General features: G+C 39.8%; 1 long non-coding RNA gene across 1 annotated transcript; it reads right to left on the minus strand.

The window, feature by feature from the left end:
* Nucleotides 1-271: 271 nt before the first annotated feature.
* On the minus strand, nt 272-3,781 carry LOC119086231. Its single transcript, XR_005089455.1, has 2 exons — nt 3,569-3,781; nt 272-592 (listed from the first exon to the last, which is right to left on the minus strand). It is a non-coding gene; the product is annotated as an uncharacterized LOC119086231 (long non-coding RNA).
* Between the last annotated feature and the right edge of the window lie 1,572 nt (nt 3,782-5,353).

Here is a 5,353-nt window from a genome sequence, read left to right on the forward strand (position 1 = left end):
GCAAGAGGAGGGGACTATTGTGAAAATTATTCCACCAGTAGCACTATTAATTTCCAATAGGAAGTTTGAATCTGCCTGGTCTTGATTGTTTACTTTGCTGTGATAAGCACCCAGACCAAAAGCAACTTGGAGAAAAGAGTTTATGTGGCTTCTGGCTTACAGTCCATCATCCAGGGAAAAAATCCATGATCCTATAACTTGAAAGATGTCTGTGTATCAGTCTTCTGCACCCTTAGCCAGTGACACCCCAGCACATACACATACAGCTCTATATAAACAATGCTACATGGTTCTGTAGCTTCCTGCTTTATTTGAAAATATATCACAGACATGTATTTCATAGCAATAAATATAAATAGGAATTATCATTTGAGGAGCTACAAGATGTCTTCTGTTGTGTTGTTCACAATGTATTTTATTTAAGCAGTCTTTCCTGGTAGATCACTACTAAATAATTCCCAGTCACTCTATCGGGACACACATCATGTTGGTCAGCATCCTGCTATATCAGCCTTTGAATGCTGCCCTAAAGCTTTTTGATTCTATGAATCCCCTTCTTTCTTCATTGGCGAATAGCTGACATTCCTTCATCCTACAATTTGAGACAAAAAAAAAATGAAAGAAAAAGGAGGGAAAAATGGAAAAGAACTTTTTACAACATCTTTTATAAACTGTGACAATCTCTTAAAATAAACGTGTAGCAGTATTATGGATGTCAAAGGGTAACAAATTTTGATATTGCCAGGCTGCCTTCAGAAATGTCTAATCTCATGATTATAAAGCATGTGTTTACCCATTGACAATGTATAATTGTTTAAATATTTGATATTTTCCAAACACATGAAATGTACGTTGTCTTATTTGCATTTATTTTTATATAGTATTTTGCATCTTTACATCTCCGAATTTTAAAATCTCTTTGAAGATGAGTTTATTAAAATGGCTTATAGGCATTATTTTCTTATCTTGCCTAGAGAGGCACTGCCCACTCTAAAATAAAAACATTTGTCTCTAAACATTCTGTGTAAATAAAGATTTAAGTCTTACTGACATAAGGAAGTCAATGCATGTCTGATTTGACCCTCTGCTTATGATATGGTCAAAGATCTAAAATTATAATTTGGGAAGAAAAAAACCCCTTTCTTCCCTTCCCACAATCCTCCTACTATCTTAACCCTTTGACTCCCACACCCCTCCCCAGATTAAGTATCACTTCAAGAGGAAATGTAGTATCTATATATGATGGAATATTAGTTAGCCACATTGAAGAATAGAATCCTGTCATTTGTAGGAAGATGGATGGAAATGTTGAGCATTATTTTCAATGAAATAAGCCAGACATGGAAAAGCAAGTAATTCATGTTTTCTTCATGTTTGGAAATTAAAAAAGAAAAGAAAAGTCCACCTGTGTGTGGAATGGATGAAGTACTGAGGGAATGTATATTGTTGACATGAGCATGGCCATGTCAAATACCCCAATGCCTCAGACCCATGTTAGGGTAAACCCTCCCCCACCATGAGGTTCAGAGAGATGGCAAAGCCTTCATCTAGTCTAAGTGTTGGCGTTTACAATTGACCAGCACAGGCACATAAGCTAACAACCACAGCTTCCTCCTCCAGGATGACTGCAGCCTGAGACAGCTCCCCTGCAGAGACCCACTACTGAGAGAGATTAGCTAAACCCTGTAGCTAGAGTTTTCCGCCTTGCCCACAGTCAGGACAAATCTTTGTCACCCGCCAGTCCCACAGCCGCTCAGACCCAACCAAGTAAACACAGAGACTTATATTGCTTACAAACTGTATGGCCGTGGCAGGCTTCTTGCTAACTGTGCTTATAGCTTAAATTAGTCCATTTCCATAAATCTATACCTTGCCACGTGGCTGGTGGCTTACCGGCATCTTCACATGCTGCTGATCATGGCGGCATCTGGCAGTCAGTCCTTCTGCCTTTCTGTCCTTTTATTTCTCTCTGTTAGTCCCGTCTATCCTTCCTGCCTAGCCACAGCCGATCAGGTTTTATTTATTGATCAATCAGAACAACTTGACATACAGACCATCCCCCAGCACAGCCAAGTGCAGACCATCTCAGACAGCTGCACTCAGGCCCATGGTCCTAATCATCCTCTATGCGGACCTGCTGGGTAAAGCCACGAGGAACCCAAGAAGGGCTCCCACAGGACATACAGAACATCCCACAGCAAAACCCACCTCCTTGCTCTGATGTACAATGTATGTGACATGCACCAGAAACCGGCCTCCTCGATTGAGATGTATAAAATAAACATACTCAGTTTCTGCATTGCAACGTTGGTGCCCTCCATCAGATAAGGACAACCCCCTCGATGCCAGCCTTTCTGTCCTTGTGTCTGCCCTTTCTTCATTCTCTGGTCTTCTGAGTGAGGTTTCCAGGACCAAGCCACACAGATAGCAGCAAACCTTGGTATAAAATAGTGACTAATAGGACTTGGGAAGGGGCGTGTGTAGATAAAGTCAGGTTGAATTTTGATCAGTCCATCCTGGGTCGATATACTGCCATGTCACACTGAACACCTTCAATATGTGCACTTAATGCACGTTAGTGAAAAACTTTAAGAAATTTAAAACATTGTTACATTACTGTCACAAACTTTTACTGTCACATTTTCATGAAGAGAAGTCTCAAAGTCAGTACTAAGGGTCAATTCCCAGCTTGGACAATTCAAACGACAGTAAGCATCAGATGTCCTCTGTGGGGCTCAGTCTACTGCAGACGAATCCCCTTCTGTGACTATGAAGAGGAACACCATCTCCAGGGAAGACTAACAGAATCTGCATCCCATGAAGATGCCAGCTGTCCTACTTAGAGAAGCTCGACTTCTCATACACAGAGTGGTGATAGGAAGAAGGTAATTCAATGTCAGATCATGTCCCGGATGTTCCCCGAGTGGTAAGTAAAGCTTAAGAAGGGACAGCTTGGGAGTTTCACCTCAGCCTTTTCTCTTTGGGATTTTGGAGTGACCAGGTGTATCGTGCTGCACCGTGAAGAGAGGACACACGCAATTTGTAATCTGAACCCGTGGACTTCACCCAGAACTGCCACCTGTGTGAGCAGCAGTTACAGCTGTTTCAACCTCCCTTGCCTTGCAAGAATCTCATGAGGCTGTTTGAGATCAAAAATATAAAATATGATTTACCACTTGTGATTTTTTTCTATTGCCATATGTGTGTGTACATTTCAGAACATTTTGAGAGAGGCAGCATGACATAGTTGTCCAAACACAGATGCTCTGATGACTGATAAGTACCACTAAGAGATGTCTCTTCATCCATACCTTTAGGGCACATCCAAGGTATGTCTATATGTCTGTTGTGTCCTTGGAAAGTTACTTTTAATGGGCATAAAGTTTTCTGTTTTCTTTTTGTTCTTGAGATTAGTTAAACTGTAAAAATGGATAAAATTCAACTAAAATTATATATATACATATACTATATACACATACATACATATCATTTACCCACAACAAAATGTCTGACCAGTCTTGCTACATAAGTTTAATAACATTAAGGAAAACCTACTCTTGAATCTTACCTTCAGGGTAAGTGGCTACCCCTTTCACACTCCTCTGATGGTCAATGCAAGGTGACCCACAAGAGGAACCATGAAGCTGGAGTGGCTCCTGCTGATCCCTGTTCTGGAAAGACATGAGGATGTGGCATGGGACGGAAGACACACTTTGTAGAAGGACAGATTCCGGCCATTGATCCAGTGGGTGAACCTGAGTACTATGACTTACTTGAAATAGTCAAGTACTGTTCTGAGTGATGACAAGAGATGGGAAACAGATATAGCAAAGCAGTAAAAAGTATGGATTTTAGTTTCAAAAAGACATGTATCTGAATATCAGATGACAACTACTTCCTAACTGTAAGATCATGTGGAAATGATTTAGTTATCTGATCCATTTGTAGAAGGTTGTGATCAAAACCAGTTGTCAACAGAGTTATAAGAGTTCAACTAAACAATGTGAACAGCATACGAGGCCGGCACTGCTTGGAGCTCAGAAGATCATAGCTCTCTCTGTGTGTCACTGTTTCCCATGAGCTTATGTTATAGATGAAGTGGATGTAGCCAGGTCCCTCACGGTGGTCCCCAGGCTCAGAGTCCATTTATCCTCACGCTCATTGAGAGAGAGAGAGAGAGAGAGAGAGAGAGAGAGAGAGAGAGAGAGAGAGTGCGCATGTGTGTGTGCGTGCGTGTGTGTGTGTGTGCGCGCGCGCATGTGTGTGTGCGTGCGTGTGTGTGTGTGTGTGTGTGTGTGTGTGTGTGCATGTGTGTGCGCACATGCACGCCCACATGTGTGTACTACTGCTTTCATGATGTCACTTTTCTAATCCTTTCCTTTAAAAGTCAAACATTTCCTGACAAATGAAGCAGTCTTTGGAACTCAAGTCCTAGTCGATGATGAGTGGTGGGCATTACTCTAGAGAAATGAGAATCCTTCTAGTAGAATACTATTTCAATGTTTTGAAGCATGTTTTTTTTTTAACAAGCTAATGAAAAGTATCTTATCTATCTTCTGTCCAAATACACAAGTCTTCACATGTTCCCAACTTCATTTTTAAAAGAGTGAATCAATTTTAAAATATTTTGAATTAATGAAATGAAGAAAATTTTAATATTGAAAAATAATCCAATCCTTACTTTACCTTCAACACATATTTGGATTTATATGTGGTGAATTTTAATGATGCAGCCTATACAGGATTTGATATTTAATGCAATTGGAAATACATTCAGATGCCACAGTGTTCTCTATCACAATTATTTTTAACCTAAACTTATGAACTCTGATGTCTCTAACAGTTTACATCCAGCAAATAAACTGCCACCGGTGTCCCATGAATATTGGTGCTAGACCATAACATCTAATTAGACTATCTGACTAAATTAATTTATGTTTTTCTGCACCAAAGAACCAGAAAACATAAATGATTTTCCCCCAGATCACACCTCTTTCAAATTCCAACTTCCCATTAAGCATCTCTTTTGGACATTTCTACAAACTACTTAATTTCCCATCAAAATCTAACTGGAAGTCAATAGACATTTGCATCTTAAAATGAGCCAGTAGGATCGTAAGTTTATCATTGGATATTTAGTCTCATCCCTGTATGTGGTAGTGAGTATTCAAGTAAACGGAGTGTAATAGTGTGTATTTTAGAATTTCTAATGGATAATAGACTCTAAAGGTTTCCCTGTGGGCAAAATTTGATATTTGTGCTAATAAAAATAAACCACACCATCTTTTACACATGTGTTTAAAGATCAATTTCAAAAGACATGAACAGTCTGAAGGCAATGACGTTTAACTGT

The sequence above is a fragment of the Peromyscus leucopus genome, chromosome 19, assembly GCF_004664715.2.
Source record: "Peromyscus leucopus breed LL Stock chromosome 19, UCI_PerLeu_2.1, whole genome shotgun sequence".
NCBI classification, from domain to species: Eukaryota; Metazoa; Chordata; class Mammalia; order Rodentia; family Cricetidae; genus Peromyscus; species Peromyscus leucopus.